This window comes from Halichoeres trimaculatus, unplaced genomic scaffold (genome assembly GCF_033239565.1).
Source record: "Halichoeres trimaculatus isolate MK-OKI-2021-1 unplaced genomic scaffold, fHalTri1.1 fHalTri1_scaffold_1, whole genome shotgun sequence".
Classification (NCBI taxonomy): Eukaryota; Metazoa; Chordata; class Actinopteri; order Labriformes; family Labridae; genus Halichoeres; species Halichoeres trimaculatus.
In genome coordinates this window covers 500,800-521,932 of record NW_027437179.1, presented here as the reverse complement: position 1 = coordinate 521,932, position 21,133 = coordinate 500,800, and the positions used below count along the sequence as shown (strand labels likewise).

The 21,133-nt window shown below is 46.5% G+C and overlaps 1 long non-coding RNA gene across 1 annotated transcript; it reads left to right on the top strand.

Annotated features, from left to right (window-relative positions):
* Positions 1–473: 473 nt before the first annotated feature.
* On the top strand, positions 474–3,656 carry LOC141791762 (uncharacterized). The gene is made up of 3 exons (XR_012598336.1): positions 474–579; positions 3,108–3,152; positions 3,264–3,656. It is a non-coding gene; the product is annotated as an uncharacterized LOC141791762 (long non-coding RNA).
* Positions 3,657–21,133: the final 17,477 nt, after the last annotated feature.

The following is a 21,133-nucleotide window of genomic DNA, read 5'->3' as shown; positions in this document are numbered from 1 at the left end:
GTCTGTGCATGACGTCTGCAGCAGGTCAGAACAGATAGAGTCTCTACCAAAGACTAAAGATGCTCAGCATGAAAGGTTGAATAAGTGATATCTGTGCAGCTGGTATTCCATGGTTAAACTGAATAAAGGACAGAAACCCCAGGGTATCAGTTTCTTTTCCAGCTCCAGCCAAATGTATGTTTTGGTTCAGTGTGACAGGGGCTGCAAAGATCAGCTCAGAGTGTCCTCCAGCTGATTCATGCTTTCATCCAACAACAGATTCCAGCTCTGTATGGCCAATCAGAGCCTGTGCTCAGTCAGCTCAGTCTGTTATATCCACAGGCTGATGGAGGAAAGCATCAGCTCCACCTCCACCTTGTGTCGCCATGCCGTTTCTCTGTGAGGGCCGCTTTGCATCAGGCCTGTCACCAATCAATGGGCCAATTACAGCGCTGTGAGCCCAAGGACAGCCTGATGATGGAAGCAGAGCCATGCAAGGCCGTGAGCGAGGTAACAAGGTCGCTCAGGAAGAGTCAACAGAAACAGCAAGCGTGCACCAAAACATGGACAGAGGGTCGGGTCTCAGTCTCTGACTGTCAGGTATAATAATTCACAAAACACTGACTTTCAATCCAGCCAGGTCTCTATCTAACACGTCCAAACGGAGCACTGTCAGTATCTGAAGCATTATAGAGGTTTTTCAGGATGTCAGGAGTTTTCCATGTCTATTTCTTTCTTTTTGCAAATTGCTCAGTTCTGTGACATGCTCTCGGTGTAATGGTTTGGGTTTTTGGTTTGTGTATTTCTGTGTTTTTATGTGTTTTAGTCTTCTTGTGTTTCTTTGTAATTCTGTTCTTGTCCTGTGTCTCTGTGTTAATCCTAGTTATTCATCAGTGTTCTGTGTTTCCTGTTTTTGTCCTTAGTTTGTGTCCCTTGTAGTTTTGATTTAGTTCTTGTCATGTGTATGTCTTTTTGTGGTTATCTTTAGTGTTTTGGTGTCTTTTATGTATTTAGTCTCTGTCTTGAGTTTCCCTGTGTTTGGTTTGGTTCTCCTTGTGTTTCCCTCCTTGTTGATTGCTCCCCATGTGTTTCACCTGTGTCTTGTTTCCCACCTGTGTTAATCACTCCCTTGTGTATAAAGTCTCTGGGCTCTAATTTCGTGGCGCAGCGCAGAGGGCGCAAGCCTGGCGCAGCCTGCGCAGTGCTAATTTCCTGCGGTGCACGACTGTGCGCTGCCAATTTAACCATTTGGTAGACCATCTGTGCAGAGATGGGTGTGACTGCGCACCAGGGGGAGGTGTCAGCAGATTCATGTTGGCGCAGTGACAATTTCATGCCAAAAAAGCGCGCTGAAAGCTCGCCAGCTCCAACCTGGTCTATCCTCGGCGCAAAGCGGAGCGCACCCCACGCAGCTGTAATTTGGTTACAGGGGCACATGTGCGCACATGTCATCAAAGCCTCAGAGGCAGGTTTCCAGAGTGTCAGGCACATTTTAATGTAATAAACAATCACAGGAATCACTATTTAATGTAACTGTCTGAACCAGCATATACATTTATATCTATATTAACTGTCCCGTCACATCTGATGTCAGATTAAAGCCGTTTGTCATAATGGAAAGTTAACCTGACTGCAGTTGGAAGTTTGATGCACATCTTACGATTAATCAATAAACAGCCTTAACATCTGATACTGAGTATATATCTGGTTCTCTCATTTCATTTAATTCAAAGAAAAGAGGGAGAGAAAAGACGAAGAAAAAAGAGACAAAATAAATGTATGTCACTCAGGATTTACCCGTGATTTCCCATATTTCTCTGTTTTAGTCTTTATTTTGAACCTGATCTAAAAAGATGGGGTACATTATTGTAAGGAGGATGAGGTGGAGACACTGGGAGAGTATACAGTATATCACCAAAAGCTCTGCTTGGTGATGACAAACCAGGAGTGCAAGTGGATCAAAAGTATTCTGAATGGATAAGCCAGCTGTGTAACTGTCTCTTCATTTTGTTCTCTTATTAATGACAAAGGAACAGATTAAATCTGTCCCGGGAGCTGGCCCACACGGTGACTCGCTTCGTGTCCTGCGATGTGCCCCACTGTCGGTTTTCCTGCTGTAGGCACAGTGGCTCTGACCGTCTCCACTACCAGCACTGTTTCCACGGTGCTGGAGATCACTCAGACCAATCAGACGCTGCGCCTCGGCCGCAGGGCATTTAAAGGCCAGGAGAGGCGCTCATTTGATTGGTGAAAACAGCGCTCGGCTGTGTTAAACCCACTCACGGCTTTCCTCCTCCCTCTCTGCCATTTGCGCGGAGGGAGGCATGGACGCGCAGCTCTGCGCTCCTATGTGCTCCTCTGCGCCTTGACTGCGCCTCTCTTGGCACTGCAGGAAACTTGCAAAGTGCGCCGGTCACGCTTTGAGCGCATGGCGAAGGCCGGCGCAGGGCAGGTGCGCCTGCGCCTGCGACTGGTCTACGAAATTAGAGCCCTAGGTGTTTTCCTTGTTCTCTGTTGGTTCATAGCTGTCTCCATATGTCCTGCCCCGTGTCCCATGTCTCCTGTGCCTCTTGGTTTTGTTCTGTAAGTTTATTGGTACTTTTGGTTTTGTTTCTTTTGTTTGAGTAACAGAATATTGAGATTAGTTAATATATATATATATATATATATATATATATATATATATATATATATATATATATATATATATATATATACATATATAGTTCATCTGCATTTGGGTCCTCCTCTTTTGTTCCTGGGGTTCTCCTGACATTCAGTGCACTGTTTAAATTTTATTTTAACTTAAATGTGTATGTGTTTTTGTTCTTCTCTGGACAAAGTTCTTTATTATTATTATTATTATTATTATTAATTGATATAATAATAATAATAATAATGATTATGATAATAATAATAATTTATTAACAATTTTTTCTTACTGCTTGAGCTCTGTTTTTTTTATTTTTTGTAATATTTAGTGTGTATTTAAAATAATTGTACAGAGAAAGTGTGGTTAATCGGAGTCAAATTGCTTGTATTCTTCAGATACTTGGCGGATAGAGACGATTCTGATTTCTCTTCTTCAGAGAAAGATCTAAAACATCCGTTTTTCAATGTTATTGCAGCTTTAGATGTCCAGGCAGGTGTCAGGAGTGTCAGGAAAGACAGAGGTGAGTTCAACACTCTTCCTTCTCAACACTTGTCTGCTGAAGTGACTTTAGGGAGATTTATGGTACTTTGATGTGCTTGTGTGCACCTGACTTTTCAATAACTGTGTCCAGGGAAGATGAGCTCCAGTCCAGCCCATTGTGATGGATCATCAGTGTTAACCCAATCCAGCCAGCTAATGTGTCTGACTTCAGGCTTCTGCCCTCACCACCGTCTCTGAGCCGACACCGACAGACACAATGGATGGACACGAGGGACGACTGGTGGTGGAGATAAGAAGAAGAGTACAGTCGCTAATAAAGTAATAGACACTAGTAGAGGACACTAGGAATAATAATTTAGGAACAACACTCTGGGCCTGTCAGGAACTAAAGCCAGACTGTTATTGGACACACTTTGATCCATGCTGCAGATGTTGTAACCAGAACCTAAAGAGACGTGATGTGAGAATCATCCTGGAAGGAAAACCTGCAGAGGAACATGAGTTGATCTACGATATACATCACCCTTCACATACAGAGGACGTTTGAATCTGGTGTTTGGAAAAGCAGCAAACACTGAAACCCTGCCCTCCAGCTGCAGCTCTGTGCTTTTCATCATCTGTCCACCCTGCTCTGTGGACTGCTACCAGCTGTTTGTGTTCGTGTGTGTGTGTGTGTGTGTGTGTGTGTGTGTGTGTGTGTGTGTGTGTGTGTGTGTGTGTGTGTGTGTGTGTGTGAGAGGGGCAGAAACACCCCTCCTGAGTGCTGAAACTGTTGCTATGCTACCAGAGAACACGCAGTCAGAAGATGGAGCTCCATGGGCTGAAGTCCGTAAAGAGCAGAAACCCCAGCTGAAGGAGGACCCCCCCACAGAGTCTGCATGCAGAGGTCAACAGAACCTCCTCATGACAGAATCCTGTGGTCACAGGGTCCTAAAACCTGATCCTGAGCTGCTTTACAGCCATGAGCTATGAATAATTTCACTTTAGAGGAAGTTCTCCACTCTTTAGTCTTTATTCTGTCCCCCTGTTGATGCATCATTCTAGCTACTGTCTCCACTAAACCCCCTTTAATCTGATTGGACAGCCCTCTGGAGGCCTGTCAGGGGCGGGGCCATGATCACACCTTGGTGTTTGTGGCCCCACCCATCAAACTGTTCATTAATCAGTGTGAAATTCCTGCCAATGACCTTGGCAGGGATCTGGATAAGTTCTGGATAAGATCTGGTGAGTATTGGGCTAAGTCCTGGCTTAAATGTGGCAATAATCAAGCAAGGATATAGTTAAGATTTGGTGGAGTTCATTGATTTTTTTCCTTCTATTCTTCTATAGTATGGATAAGTGTACCGATGGATGGAATTTTTCTCTACAACACAGGAACATGTATAGGTTAGAAAATCTGCACGCTCAGTCTGAACATCCAGCTTTGTTACTCCATAAACATGTAAACGCCATGAAGAAGCAGATTACACACTGTGAGTAACTGATAACTAACTAAAGGTCCCAGGGGAAAACTCCCTGTAAAAGTTTATATGTGTTCTGCTTGTTCGACTCTTTGCTCCATGTGTTTCATTGCCCGGAGTTCAATAAGGAACTCAAAGAAAGACCATGGTCAGATGAAAACAATATCACAAGTTAGAATTAAAACTCACGGAGAGGCGGCATTCAGTTATTATGGCCCCCGATTGTGGAACAGCCTCCTGGGGGGTATTCCACGAAGCTGGCTAAAATAGGCCAGGCTATCGCCGGTAAGCGTGGCTTGAATAAGCTGCCACTTCAATCTTAGCTGCAACTCGTTCCACTAACAAGGCTCAGCTGATTTTCAGAGACGCTTATTCAAGCCAGGCTGATCCAAGCTGGGGCTAAGCTCGCGTCTGCGTTATGTAAAAAGCCCCGACGCGTCAATTGTCCAAATGACCAAATCATGTCAAAGAGAGCGGAGATGTTTCCCTCAGCGGAGAAAAAACTCCTCATGGAGTTGTAAGACGACTACAAGGGGAAATTCACATGAAAGGGTGACACGGTGGCAATTAATAAAGCCAGAGAAGCTGCTGGTTGAAGAATACCATGCTGATGTGTCAAAGCAACACTGGCTGTTTCTGCTGAGTTTGATGACCTGTTTTTCTTCTCACCCTAAAGCTCCTCACACTGCTGTGGCTCAGAGGAGATTGGTCTTGATTAAATTAAAGCTGTTCATATATAGGATTGTATATATATATATATATATATATATATATATATATATATATATATATATATATATATATATATATATGTAAACACTTCACGTGGCGATGACTTAAACAGTAGAAAAAGACATGTATAAATGAGATGGCATTTGTTCTTTAGAGATGATTCAGCTGTCAGATGAGATGTGTCAGTGATACAGTGCCCTATATTTAAATAAGGGGGAAGACACAGTTATGTCACCATGTGGAATCACCTTTACATCATCATCATGATCATGGACCGCTGGTAAAATGAAGGTATTTCTATGGAAAACTGTGGCTGTTGTCACCTTTTATATCATCAGACAATTTGTGTCTTTATTCTGTTATATGTTGACTGTACTTTGAGGGTGACAGAAGAAAGAAAATCAGCATTTTTCAAATAGTTACCACTGGTGGGATGGAACCCATGCGGAAAGTAAAGCAATGATCACTGTGCATCTGCGTTGTGCTCTCTAACCACTCAGCCACTGACAGTCTTGCAACAGGGACTGAGAGTCTACTATCTGACATGTCTTGATTCACGGTTATTCCAGTCTAGTGTAACTGGGGCGGTTCACCTGTCAAAGGATCACGCAGGTGTCCTAAGGAGAGCTCAGGGAGGACGGAAACCTCCCGTGGAGCTGAAGGACCAAAGCTCGCTTGATCTTGATTTTCAGTATGAATACGGACCGTGAAATCGGAGCCTCACGATCCTTCTGACTTTTTGGGTTTGAAGCAGGTGTCAGAAAAGTTACCAAAAGGTCTCAGTTTATGGTTCTGAAGAAGAACATCGTCAATTACAGGTATAGATTAATTTAATGTGACACCTGCAGTTCACAAGGCGTCTTTCAGAAGCCTGTCAGACCTTCTCTGAGACGCAGCTAAGGTAAGCCTGACGTTTAGCCTGCTCAGGACCAGGCTTGTTGCGCTGGATAATTTACCATGGTTACCAAGCCACGCTAGCCCTAAGCCTCGTTTGTGGAACCAAACTCTCGCTAAAGTTAGCGAGGCTAACCAAAATAAGCCAGGCTTTGAGCTAAGCCAGCTTCATGGAGTATCCCCCTGGAGAGCTTCAGGGGCGCAGAGAATGTTGATATTTTTAAAAAGAGGCTCAAGACCCATCTTTTTAATCAGGCTGTTAACTGACTAGTTTCACTTCTCTTAATCCTTTTTATGCTTACCCCTGTTTTTTCACTTAATCATTACTCTATTTTATACTATTATCATTATTTTAATTGTATTCATTTATTTATCCATATATTTATGTATGTATTTAGTCTATCCTTTTTTATTGTGTTATTGTTTTATTTCAGTGTTTTATCTTGATGTTTTAGTTAGGATACAGATTTATTTTACTTCACATGATCTATGTAATCTCTACTGTCTTATTCCCTCAGTTTTAGCTTCTAGACCTTTTATCTCATTCTACTTTTTTAGTCCCTCAGTTTTCCAGTGTTTCCTCCTGGGGGCCTGCCACACCGGGAGCTGATTCTGCTCCACTGATTAGGGCGCTGTCCCGTGGATGGCTCCGGCCCCGGTGGCTAGAGAGCTCTACACCTTGGTGTGGAGCCTCCTGTCTGCCTGGGCTGGGGTGGTCTCTGTGGTGGCGCCCCCTTCAGCCATGGAGCATGGCTCCACCCGGTCTGCACAGCCCCCAAAGGTAGCTTTTCCCTCACCTCAGATCTTGGTGCCAAGCCATGTCTCCTCATCGATAGCCTGTGTATGTGCGAGGGTGTGTGTTTGTTTGTATGTGCGGGTATATTTGTAGGGGTGGAAGGGTTTTGGGCTTTTATGGTTTTCCTTTGTTTCTTTCTATTTTTGTTTCTTTTTTCTGTTTGGCTTTGTTTTGTTTTTGTTTTGTTTTTATCCTCTGTGAGGCACTGTGTGTTGCTAAATTGCAGGAAAAGTGCCATGTAAATCCAATAAAAGTTAAAGTTAAAGAAAGAGGAGAGGGATCCTGCCCTCATTTAAGTGTGTCTGTGAAAGAAAACCAGTCCAATCATCCTCAGTCTGTCTTCATACTCAGAGTGTCCCTGTTCCTGAGTCTGTCTTCATCCTCAGAGTGTCCCTGTTCCTGAGTCTGTCTTCATCCTCAGAGTGTCCCTGTTCCTCAGTCTGTCTTCATCCTCAGAGTGTCCCTGTTCCTCAGTCTGTCTTCATCCTCAGAGTGTCCCTGTTCCTGAGTCTGTCTTCATCCTCAGAGTGTCCCTGTTCCTGAGTCTGTCTTCATCCTCAGTGTCCCTGTTCCTCAGTCTGTCTTCATCCTCAGAGTGTCCCTGTTCCTCAGTCTGTCTTCATCCTCAGAGTGTCCCTGTTCCTGAGTCTGTCTTCATCCTCAGAGTGTCCCTGTTCCTCAGTCTGTCTTCATCCTCAGAGTGTCCCTGTTCCTCAGTCTGTCTTCATCCTCAGAGTGTCCCTGTTCCTGAGTCTGTCTTCATCCTCAGTGTCCCTGTTCCTCAGTCTGTCTTCATCCTCAGAGTGTCCCTGTTCCTCAGTCTGTCTTCATCCTCAGAGTGTCCCTGTTCCTCAGTCTGTCTTCATCCTCAGAGTGTCCCTGTTCCTCAGTCTGTCTTCATCCTCAGAGTGTCCCTGTTCCTGAGTCTGTCTTCATCCTCAGAGTGTCCCTGTTCCTCAGTCTGTCTTCATCCTCAGAGTGTCCCTGTTCCTCAGTCTGTCTTCATCCTCAGAGTGTCCCTGTTCCTCAGTCTGTCTTCATCCTCAGTGTCCCTGTTCCTCAGTCTGTCTTCATACTCAGAGTGTCCCTGTTCCTCAGTCTGTCTTCATCCTCAGAGTGTCCCTGTTCCTCAGTCTGTCTTCATCCTCAGAGTGTCCCTGTTCCTGAGTCTGTCTTCATCCTCAGAGTGTCCCTGTTCCTGAGTCTGTCTTCATCCTCAGTGTCCCTGTTCCTGAGTCTGTCTTCATCCTCAGAGTGTCCCTGTTCCTGAGTCTGTCTTCATCCTCAGAGTGTCCCTGTTCCTCAGTCTGTCTTCATCCTCAGAGTGTCCCTGTTCCTCAGTCTGTCTTCATCCTCAGAGTGTCCCTGTTCCTCAGTCTGTCTTCATCCTCAGAGTGTCCCTGTTCCTCAGTCTGTCTTCATCCTCAGAGTGTCCCTGTTCCTCAGTCTGTCTTCATCCTCAGTGTCCCTGTTCCTCAGTCTGTCTTCATCCTCAGAGTGTCCCTGTTCCTGAGTCTGTCTTCATCCTCAGAGTGTCCCTGTTCCTCAGTCTGTCTTCATCCTCAGAGTGTCCCTGTTCCTCAGTCTGTCTTCATCCTCAGAGTGTCCCTGTTCCTCAGTCTGTCTTCATCCTCAGAGTGTCCCTGTTCCTCAGTCTGTCTTCATCCTCAGAGTGTCCCTGTTCCTCAGTCTGTCTTCATCCTCAGAGTGTCCCTGTTCCTCAGTCTGTCTTCATCCTCAGAGTGTCCCTGTTCCTGAGTCTGTCTTCATCCTCAGAGTGTCCCCGTTCCTCAGTCTGTCTTCATCCTCAGAGTGTCCCTGTTCCTCAGTCTGTCTTCATCCTCAGAGTGTCCCTGTTCCTGAGTCTGTCTTCATCCTCAGAGTGTCCCTGTTCCTGAGTTTGTCTTCATCCTCAGAGTTTTTCTGTTCTTCAGTCTGTGTTAAGTTTCAGTCTGATTGTAGACAGGAAGTGCCACATAGGCTCCTCTCTAGAGATGAAGCTCACTCTGATAAAATGACACCATGATGCTGACTACAGGTCAGGCTGTGTCAGGTCTATGCTCAGAATGGGAGAAGTATTACTGCATCATTCTTTCCTTTAGACTCAGGATGAGAATCCCTTTATCTTTGGACAAAGAGCCTTGAGGTGTCACCGTGACCATATTAGCATGTTAGCATGTTTGGCTCCAGCACAGCTGTTCCTGAGCAGGACCTCAGTGTCTGCAGCCTGAACCTTTTCTGTTTTCTCCAGCTGTGAGCTGCAGGAGGTGACAGGTCAGTCAGATTTCAGTGGAGAGAGTCTCTGAGAGGTGACGAGCTAACTCTGCACACACGCCCTGCTGCTGGAGTCCGGCCTGTTGTTGCATTCAGATCCAATCAGCTGGAGTTTGGTCCCATCCATCAAACTCAGCACTATCAGTCTAGTCATTAGTGGTGCTACTGAACCATACAGCAGTTTCTGTTAACCCAAATGAGATGTCTGCAGCTCTGCCACACTGTGTTGTTCCCCGGCAGTTCTGTGATCTATGCCTTCATTTCCTGCACAGCAACGAGAGTCATTTGGCCCCAAACAAGGAGGAGAGACGGCTTTACTGCTGCTTCTTTTCCACCACAAGTCACAGGAGGATTATAAACTGCATTATCAGACAAATCTTCCTCATAAATAGATGAGATTACACACAGAACAGGCACACGATGAAAAATACAGAACCAAAGTCAACTCATTCAACCTTTTTAGAGCAAACACATGACAGGAAGCCTTTTAAAAACCAAGGTCCAGTGATAAAAGAAAACCAAAAAAAAAAAAAAAAAAAAAAAAAAAAAAAGAAACAAAAGAAGAGCCACAGAGACAAACTTTGTCCCGTGTTGAGAGGAGTCACAGGCATGTTAAAGGGGACATATCATGCTGATCCCTGGTTTAATACTTACATATAATATAATACATTTGAAAACAAGACCTTTCGCCCCCTGAATTTTCAAAAAACGAGATATCGTATTTTTTCTGATATCCTAGAACGAGATTTGATGCCTCTGAAAATGGGTCATTGCCATTTGGCCGCGAGATTATGACCTTCACAACAACACGAGGATCCTTTCTTTTTATTGGAGTAATCTGATAAAGCAGCTCCTCCTCTGTGGTGTCAGTTAGTCACACAACCACCACCGAGGGATACACCCACCAAGAGCCCACTATAAACGTATAAACTATAAATGTGTAACCAAGTAAGGACTGGGGGGGAATTCTGGTGCTAGGGGGGGGTTTGCCCAACAATGCCACCTTGGGACTCTCACCCAAAGAGTAACAACAGATATCCTTTTTTTTCTACTGACCCTCCAACAGAGGGTTTCCCCTTTAGGACAAAGGTAAGTTTCCACAAATGAATACAAAGGAGAGTGGATGAATATAAATACAACTTTATTTTTATTTCACAATAGAAAAATAGTTATTTTAAAAATATGGATTTATAATAAAAAAAACAATTACAATAAATGGCACTGTAGCAACACTCAGGGTACACCCCAGGACAGAGACACAGAACGGTGCGCGACGGACTTGTCAAGTCAAGCTTAAAAAAAAAAGAAAAGACACACAACACCTCTAATGGCAAATAGAAATGTGCTGTAACTCACACAAAACTCAAAAATAATAAAAGAAAACAAAATGCCTGACTTTACAAAGTGCTGGACTCCTACGGTCCCCCCAACCCAGAATGAACACTAAATATACCCAGCAGCATCTATGAACTGTGTCTGGCTTCACACTGTTACTGAGCAGCGTCTTTCTACACTCTGTTACTGAGCGGCGTCTTTCTACACTCTGTTACTGAGCGGCGTCTTTCTACACTCTGTTACTGAGCGGCGTCTTTCTACACTCTGTTACTGAGCGGCGTCTTTCTACACTCTGTTACTGAGCGGCGTCTTCCTACACTCTGTTACTGAGCGGCGTCTTTCTACACTCTGTTACTGAGCGGCGTCTTTCTACACTCTGTTACTGAGCGGCGTCTTTCTACACTCTGTTACTGAGCGGCGTCTTCCTACACTCTGTTACTGAGCGGCGTCTTTCTACACTCTGTTACTGAGCGGCGTCCTTGTGCTGTAACTCACACAAAACTCAAAAATAATAAAAGAAAACTGTTACTGAGCGGCGTCTATCTGCAAACTGAGGGAAAAGAAAAGAAAGAAACTCAACCCGAAACAGAAAGCCAAAAAGGAACACCAGTGCAACTTAGACAAAGTAGAACTCTACAAAACCCACATCGAACGTAAGCTTGACCAAGGTCACTTAAAGCTAATGATCTTTACCAAGAATAACAAAACACAAGAAAAGGGACAGAGGAAGAAATAAGGCAAAAAAAACAAAGCAAAAGACAAGGCAACAGTGGCAATCTGTAACACAAACATAACATATTAGCCACTGCCGAAAACATTAGTTTAGCATTCACAGTGTGCTGGATGCTACAATCAATCATTGATTTACCTGGGCTGTCCGCAATCGTAGCCCGACACTCTGCCAGTCATCACTAGATGTATCTCGTAACTTCAAACGTGCCAAGCTGCACAGCCACACACACACAAACACGGTCCTAGGATTAAAACATTTTTTTCTTTAGTTAAGAAGACAAACTTGAGCTACCACAAGTGATCAGCAGCACAGCTCTTACCTGCTCCGACCCTGGAAGCATAGAGAGAGAGAAAGAGAGGAGCTACGCAGGCAACTTTATCCCCCTCCCCGGGAACAAACAGGAAATCACAGTGCCGCCTACTGTCCCGGGGCTGCCTCGATAACCAGCAGGTTACACATGTTACAGTACCGGTTTGACTCACCACACTGAAGCGTCCTGAGATGATCTGTGTCCAGGTGGATTTTCTTCCTCCTGAGCTGCAGAACCGTCCGGGTCTGACTCAGGGTCCAATACAAAAGGACGTATCCTACACTCTGCCATTTTATTAGTGCTATCAATGCCTTACGGTGAAGTTTTGGCAAACAGCAAACTTGCTTGGTCTGCCCCATCCAATATGGTGATTTTGTAAATACTGCCATGCTGCAAAAACCGCCCCCTGGCTCTACTCCCTCCACCCCTCTGATAGAACTGACCAATCAGAGCACAAAGGGCTGCGATGTTGCGAGGTTACTGGAGGTCATTCTCCAAACGGAGTGTTTCAACGAGATCTTCAGAATGGCTTAACCTGAGGATATTGACACGTTATTGTGGGGCAATGAAGGAACTAAATGACTTGTACTGAGGGCAGAAATGCATTACAGGCATCATAGTCTGGCAGAGTGAAAAGGAGAAACAAGCAGGATATGTCCCCTTTAAAGTAAGCCAGAGTCATCACAACTTCATTTAGACAGGACTGTTCATCAACAGGTCATGGAGTGCTTAAGACATAGAAATCAAGTCAGGGATGACGCATGGTTAGCTGGTGGTTAGCTGGTGGTTGGCTAGTGTTTAGCTATTGATAAGCTAATAGTTAACTGATAGTTAGCAAGTGCTTAGTTAGTGGTTAGCTGGTGGTAAGCTGACGGTTAGCTGACGGTTAGCTGACGGTTAGCTGACGGTTAGCTGGTGGTTAGCTGGTAGTGAGCTGATGGTTAGCTGATGGTAAGCTGGTGGTAAGCTGATAGTTAGCTGATGGTCAGCTGATGGTCAAATGATGGAAAGCTGGTGGTAAGCTGATGGTTAGCTGATAGTTAGCTGATGGTCAGCTGATGGTCAGCTGATGGAAAGCTGGTACTGAGCTGATAGTTAGCTGGTGGTGAGCTGGTGGTTAGCTGGTGGTTAGCTGGTGGTAAGCTGATGGTTAGCTGATGGCAAGCTGGTGGTTAGCTAGTGGTTAGCTGGTGAAAAGCAAATAGAAAGGTGATGGTTAGCTGGTGCTTAGTTGGTGGTTAGCTGGTAGAAGGCTGATAGTTAGCTTGCGGTGAGCTGGTTATTAGCAGATGGTTAGCTGGTGGTTAGCTGGTTGTGAGCTGATGGTTAGCTAGTGGTTAGCTGGTGATAAGCTAATTAGGGTTGCCAACTTTGAGGCAGAGGGGGGGGGGGGGGGGGGGGGGGTAGTCTCTCACTACTGTACAGTCTATGCTCGCTACACAGTACAGTGCGCACGCACTGGGACTGGGTCACACTACCATTAGCACGGCCATGGCAGGCAGCCAGACACACAATGCATGGCGCACAGAGGGAAAAAATGGATGTATCTTGCCTTTACCTCTGAGGCCGGGACAAACAACGTCCCGTACAGGACCTGCCTCTTTTGGCTCTAATACGGGACGACCTGGCTAATACGGGACGGTTGGCAACCCTAAAGCTAATGGTAAGCTGATGGTAAGCTGATGGTGAGCTGGTGGTGAGCTGATGGTGAGCTGATTGTTAACTTGTGGTTAGCTTGTGGTTAGCTGATTTTAAGCTTGTAGTTAGCTGGTGGTGAGCTGATGGTAAGCTGATGGTTAGCTTGTGGTTAGCTGGTGGTGAGCTGATGGTAAGCTGATGGTTAGCTTGTGGTTAGCTGGTGGTTAGCTGATGGTTAGCTGATGGTTTGCTGATGGTTAGCTGATGGTTAGCTGGTGGTAAGCAAGGGTGCCCTGCCTCCTGTGAGTAATTTGAATTAGCAGATCGTCAGAAGAGAGAGAGGAAAAATGTTTTTAATGACTGTATTATTCTTTAACATACCTTTCATGCAAATATTCAGTAAAAGTAGAAAAGAATCCAACAAAACCTGACTATTTCCTGTTAAATGACCAACCAGCCACATCAAAACATGAACTACGCAGTCCTCCCTGTCCAAAGTTAATTGTAGCTGAGATGGACAGGCAGTTACAAAGACATTAAAGACACTACACATAAGAGATAGTCAGTCTCTCAGCTGATAGTCAGTCTCTCAGCTGATGGTCTGTCTCTCAGCTGATGGTCTTTCTCTAAGCTGATGGTCAGTCTCTCAGCTGATGGTCTTTCTCTAAGCTGATGGTCAGTCTCTCAGCTGATAGTCAGTCTCTCAGCTGATAGTCAGTCTCTCAGCTGATGGTCTGTCTCTCAGCTGATGGTCTTTCTCTAAGCTGATGGTCAGTCTCTCAGCTGATGGTCTGTCTCTAAGCTGATGGTCAGTCTCTCAGCTGATAGTCAGTCTCTCAGCTGATGGTCTGTCTCTCAGCTGATGGTCTTTCTCTAAGCTGATGGTCTGTCTCTCAGCTGATGGTCTGTCTCTAAGCTGATGGTCTGTCTCTCAGCTGATGGTCTTTCTCTGAGCTGATGTTCTGTCTCTCAGCTGATGGTCTTTCTCTGAGCTGATGTTCTGTCTCTCAGCTGATGGTCTGTCTCTGAGCTGATGGTCTGTCTCTAAGCTGATGGTCTGTCTCTGAGCTGATGGTCTTTCTCTCAGCTGATGGTCTGTCTCTCAGCTGATGGTCTGTCTCTAAGCTGATGGTCTGTCTCTCAGCTGATGGTCTGTCTCTCAGCTGATGGTCTGTCTCTCAGCTGATGGTCTGTCTCTCAGCTGATGGTCTGTCTCTCAGCTGATGTTCTGTCTCTCAGCTCAGAGAGATGCTGTCAGGCCTTGTTCCTTTCCTTGGTGCCATTCCAATTCTCATTAAACCAAATGTTCATTTTCTAATTCCTTTCAAATTATTAACTTCTGAATGTTTTTTATGCTTTGTTTAATCTAGCTGATGGCACCGCCTTCTCATCACACACTCACACACACACACACACACTAACACGGAGCAGGTCCTGATGGGGTGTTTTCTGCTCAGGTCGTGAACAGTGGTGGCTTGTTATCAGGTCTTGTTCCTGACTGGTTGTTTTAGCTGAACCATCTGTTTCCTATCCGAGCCTTAACATGTGGACACAGAGTCAGAGCAGAGGGACAGCGTGTCATGACTCTGAGCACTTTTTAGAGTGCTCCTGGTAGAAAAAAATCTGACACATTATGATATGAAGTTTCAATCTGAGCTTTCCTCACAACTTTCCTGGCTGTGAAGTTTGTAAACGTACCCCCTCAGATTTTATTTTCTGTGCTGTCAGACAGTCTCTAAACATGCTTTTATTTTGAAGGAACCCTGGCTCTCACAGTCCCAGCAGACTGATCTAGAGCTATCAATCATCCAACTGTAGCTTGGTTTTCTTTATGGGAATTACTCTCAGGTAACAGTCACTGTGACAAAGATATATGAACAATTAAAGCACAGCACAGAGTAAATTAAGATTAATATCTGACCAATGAAGGAGCAGGATGAGCAGCAGTCAGAAACATCACCGCGCCTCATTCAGGAGCATCCAAGCCAGCGTTCTGTCACCATCCTACTGTCATGGACACTGCTGGAGCTGTCTGCTCCTCCTAGCCCCCACCCTCCTGCTCATTCTTCTGCTCCCTCTAATGGACATTTCTGTAGCTGCTCCTGGACTCCACCTTCCTGTTCACACTCGATCACACCTGTTCCTTGTCTTCTAATCACCAACCAGTACTTAACTCAGCCAGTTTCTGTTGTTTTTGCCAGTTCGTATGTTTGTGTCTGCCTTGCACCAGCCCTCTGCCTGGGGTTTTGCTCTGCCAGTTTCTCCCGTTTTGGATTTCGTTAAGACTTTTTGGATCGTTTTGGATTTTGTATAGACTTTTGAATCGTTTTGGATTTTGTAAAGACTGTGTTGGACCGTTTTGGATTTATTTATTAAAGAACTGTTTTTTCCTGATTTTTGTCTTCTATTAAATCTGCACTTGGGTTCCCTCCGAACTGTGACAGTACGAACTGGCCATCAAATGGACCCAGCAGATTTTCAACGCCTTTGTGCAATGGTGGATAAGCAAGGCTCCACCCTCAATTCCCACCAGCAGGAAATGGCTTCTGTAACGCAGCATTTGCAGGCACTTTCTAGCAGTGTCTCTCATCTGTCAGCTCAGTTACAACAGCTCCAGGCAGCCGATCCTTCCAGTGCTGCAACTTCTGCTTCAGAGACTGCTATGCGAACCATGCCACCCCCCAGTGTCGAACCACGCCTGCCTCCCCCCAGTCGGTACAGCGGTGAGCCCGGCCTATGCCGTTCTTTTTTGTCACAATGCTCACTGATTTTTGAGCTGCAACCTTCCTCCTTTTCCTCTGAACGCTCCTGTGTGGCATACATAATCACTCTCCTGGATGGCAGAGCAAGGGAGTGGGGCACCTCTTTGTGGGAGGCCCATTCTCCAGTATGTACCTCTCTGATGAGTTTCACCCAGGAGATGAAGAAGGTATTTGATAGATCAGTCAGTGGGAGGGAGGCGGCACGGGTCATGCTACAGGCCCGTCAAGGGAGGAGGTCAGTCTCGGACTATGCTATTGATTTTCGCACACTTGCTGCTAGTTGTTCCTGGAATCTGGAGGCCCAGTTTGATGCCTTTTTAAATGGACTTTCTGAGTCTATTAAGGACGAGCTAGCTACCCGTGAATTACCAGCTACTTTGGACTCGCTCATAGACCTAGCTATCCGAATAGATACCAGGCTAACTCAGAGGCAGAAGGAGAAGCTAGCCGGGCGTTCCAGGTCTCCTCCTTACAGATCACCAGCAACAGAGTCATCTCCATCCCCTGCAGACCCTGAACCCATGCAGCTGGATCGGACTAGATTATCCCCGGCAGAGAGGCAGCGCCGGATTTCCACTGGTTCCTGCCTTTACTGTGGAAAACCAGGACATTATGTTGCCACCTGCCCTTTAAAAGACAACGCTCGCCAGTAGGACAGGAGTTACTGGTGAGTGTTCCTTCTCTGTCTAAATCTCCTACAAAACGTGCTCAGTTAACTGCCGTCCTACAGTGGAAGGATCAAAGACTTGAGGTTGCTGTGCTGTTGGATTCAGGGGCAGATGAAAGCATGATTGATACAGCCCTGGTCTGCCAACTCAGCATCTCCACCAGGGAACTACCACAAGCTTTGCAGGCTAGTGGAGTCAATGGCAAGCCCCTCGCCAAGGTAAACTGTGTCACTGAACCTGTCTCTCTGCTTATCTCTGGAAATCACTGTGAAAGGATTTCCTTGCACCTGATTGACTCTCCTCATGTTCCCATTATACTTGGTCATCCTTGGTTTGTCAAACATAACCCCACTATTGACTGGACCAACAACACCATTTTGGGTTGGAGCACCCAATGTTTGTCTCAGTGTCTCTCCTCAGCCTTGCCACCAGGTGGTGTCACTGAGCCCCTGGAGGATTTTCCAGACTTGTCTGCAGTACCTGAGGTATATATGGATTTGAAACCTGTGTTCAGCAAGTCACGGGCTACGTCTCTTCCCCCGCACCGGCCGTATGACTGTGCTATTGATCTTCTGCCTGGAACGTCGCCACCCAAGGGTAGACTCTACTCACTCACAACCCCTGAAAGGGAGGCCATGAACAAGTACATTAATGACAGTTTATCTGCAGGCATTATCAGACCCTCATCCTCCCCGGCAGGTGCAGGCTTCTTCTTTGTGGAGAAGAAGGATCATTCACTCCGACCCTGTATTGACTACCGGGGTATTAATGACATCACTATCAAGAATCGTTATCCACTGCCATTAATGTCTTCTGCTTTCGAGAACTTACAGGGGGCTACTATCTTTTCTAAACTGGATCTCCGCAACGCTTACCACTTAGTGCGCATCAGAGAAGGAGATGAGTGGAAGACAGCGTTTAACACCCCAAGTGGACACTATGAATACTTGGTAATGCCTTTTGGATTAACGAATGCTCCAGCTGTCTTTCAAGCCCTTGTCAATGATGTGTTGCGAGACATGATCAACAAGTTTGTCTATGTATATTTGGATGACATTCTGATCTTCTCAAAGTCCCTTCAGGAGCATGAGCAGCATGTGCGAAGAGTTCTACAACGGCTTCTTGAGAACCAACTGTTTGTAAAGGCTGAGAAATGTGAATTTCACCGGGATTCTGTGTCTTTTTTAGGATTCAGAGTGTCAGCTGGGAGGTTAGAAATGGACTCTGGCAAGGTCAAGGCTGTGCTGGATTGGCCTGAGCCTACCACACGAAAGGAGCTTCAGAGGTTCTTGGGGTTTGCAAATTTTTATAGGAGGTTTATTCGCAACTACAGTGCTATTGCAGCTCCACTAACTGCTCTTACCTCCCCCAAGGTTCCCTTTTTGTGGTCTGCTATTGCAGAGAAGGCTTTCAAGGAGCTAAAGAGGGCCTTCACCTCTGCTCCCATCCTGGTCACTGCTGATCCAAAACTGCAGTTTGTAGTGGAGGTGGATGCTTCTGATGTGGGAGTGGGGGCTGTCCTTTCTCAGCGCTTCCCTAAGGATAACAAGTTGCACCCCTGTGCTTTTTTTTCTCACCGTTTGTCTTCCACAGAGATGAATTATGACATTGGGAATCGGGAACTGTTGGCGGTCAAGATGGCTTTAGAGGAGTGGAGACACTGGTTGGAGGGAGCCGAGAAACCATTCCTGGTTTGGACTGACCATAAGAACCTTGAATACATCAAGACTGCCAAGCGTCTCAATTCCCGGCAAGCGAGGTGGGCCCTTTTCTTTTCACGTTTCAACTTCACCCTCTCTTATCGCCCTGGTTCCAGGAATGCGAAACCAGATGCCTTATCACGGCAGTTCGCTAAGGAGAGTGATTCTGGATCCTCAGAACCTGACACCATCCTGCCTAGCCAATGCCTTGTTGCCTCTACCCAGTTCAATATTGAGCAGGAGGTACTGGAGGCCCTCCGTCAACATCCGTCTCCAGGTAATGAACCTCGAGGCAAGCTTTTTGTCCCAGTGTCTGTCCGCTCTCAGGTTCTCAAGTGGGCCCACACCTCTAGACTCTCCTGCCATCCAGGGGTCCAACGCACCATGGCTATGATTGGCCAAAGATTTTGGTGGCCAAACATGAAGCGAGATGTGGCTGAATATGTAGCCGCTTGCCCTAACTGTGCCCAGGGGAAGCCTTCCAACCACCCCCCAGCTGGGTTACTTCGTCCTTTACCAATACCACGACGTCCCTGGTCACACATAGCCCTGGATTTCATCACTGGCCTTCCGCCCTCTGAAGGTAACACTGTGATCCTTACTGTTGTTGACCGGTTCTCAAAGTCAGTCCATTACATCCCTCTGTCTAAACTGCCCTCTGCCAAGGAAACAGCTCAGCACCTCATTCAACATGTTTTTCGGATACATGGCCTGCCTACCTCTGTAGTTTCGGACAGAGGGCCTCAATTTACCTCTCGTTTTTGGAAAGCTTTCTGTACCCTCATAGGCGCATCTGTGCAGCTGTCTTCAGGTTTCCATCCTCAGACTAACGGCCAGACTGAGAGGGCCAATCAGCACCTGGAGAATACCCTCCGCTGCATGGTCAACCAGAATCCATCCTCCTGGAGCCAACTCCTCCCATGGATTGAGTATGCTCATAATTCTTTGCCTGTCACATCTACTGGGTTATCCCCATTTCAAGTCTGTTTTGGTTACCAACCACCACTGTTTCCATCTCAAGAGGAGGAGACTCTTGTGCCTTCTGCCCAGGCTTTTGTTCGCAGATGTCATCGTGTCTGGCACCGTGCCCGAGCCAGACTCCTGCAATCTTCTGCTCGGTTCAAGGAACAGGCTGACCGCAAACGTTCTGCTGCCCCTCAATACCGGGCAGGACAAAGGGTGTGGCTATCATCCAGGAACATACCACTGCGAACTGTTTCTAGGAAGCTGACACCCAGGTTTGTTGGTCCATTTCCTGTGTCCAAGATTATTAACCCCTCTGCTGTTCGTCTGCAGTTACCCCAGACTCTTCGGAGAATCCACCCCACATTCCATGTCTCCTGCATCAAGCCTGTTCAAACAAGCACACTCAACCCACCCGCCAACCCTCCTCCTCCACCCCGGCTCATCAATGGTGAAGAAGTGTTCACGGTCAAAAGACTCTTACAGTCTCGGCGCAAGGGAAGGGGCCTACAGTATCTGGTGGACTGGGAGGGCTACGGTCCTGAAGAAAGGTCTTGGGTTCCTGCCAGAGACATACGGGATCCTGCACTCATTAGGGAGTTTCATCTGTTGCACCCTGACCAGCCCAAGAGGACGCCTGGAGGCGTTCGTTGAGGGGAGGGTACTGTCATGGACACTGCTGGAGCTGTCTGCTCCTCCTAGCCCCCACCCTCCTGCTCATTCTTCTGCTCCCTCTAATGGACATTTCTGTAGCTGCTCCTGGACTCCACCTTCCTGTTCACACTCGATCACACCTGTTCCTTGTCTTCTAATCACCAACCAGTACTTAACTCAGCCAGTTTCTGTTGTTTTTGCCAGTTCGTATGTTTGTGTCTGCCTTGCACCAGCCCTCTGCCTGGGGTTTTGCTCTGCCAGTTTCTCCCGTTTTGGATTTCGTTAAGACTTTTTGGATCGTTTTGGATTTTGTATAGACTTTTGAATCGTTTTGGATTTTGTAAAGACTGTGTTGGACCGTTTTGGATTTATTTATTAAAGAACTGTTTTTTCCTGATTTTTGTCTTCTATTAAATCTGCACTTGGGTTCCCTCCGAACTGTGACACCTTCTTATTCAGACAGCTACATGACCAGCCTGTTTCTCACTTTCCTCTAAACTCTTTCATTCAGAAGCTGTCAGTGGGTGAGAGGCGGGGTACACCCTGGACTGGTCGCCAGCCAATGCCAGGGCTGACACATAGACAGACAACCATTCACTCACACACTCACACCTACAGACAATTTAGAGTGTTCAATTAACCTGAGGAGCATGTTTTAAGACTGTGGGAGGAAGCCGGAGAACTCGGAGAGAACCCACGCATGCACTGGGAGAACATGCAACGCACACTCTGCACACTCTGCACACTCTGCACGCTCTGCACGCTCTGCACGCTCTGCACGCTCTGCGCTATGGATGCTCTGCACCTCTACACCTCTGCACGCTCTGCATGCTCTGCACGCTCTGCACGCTCTGCGCACTCTGCGCTATGCATGCTCTGCACCTCTGCACCTCTGCACGCTCTGCGCTATGGATGCTCTGCACCTCTACACCTCTGCACGCTCTGCATGCTCTGCACGCTCTGCACGCTCTGCGCACTCTGCGCTATGCATGCTCTGCACCTCTGCACCTCTGCGCACTCTGCATGCTCTGAATGCGTGGGTTGGCATCTGTCCCTCTTTCTGTGTGTCTACGGTCTGCTC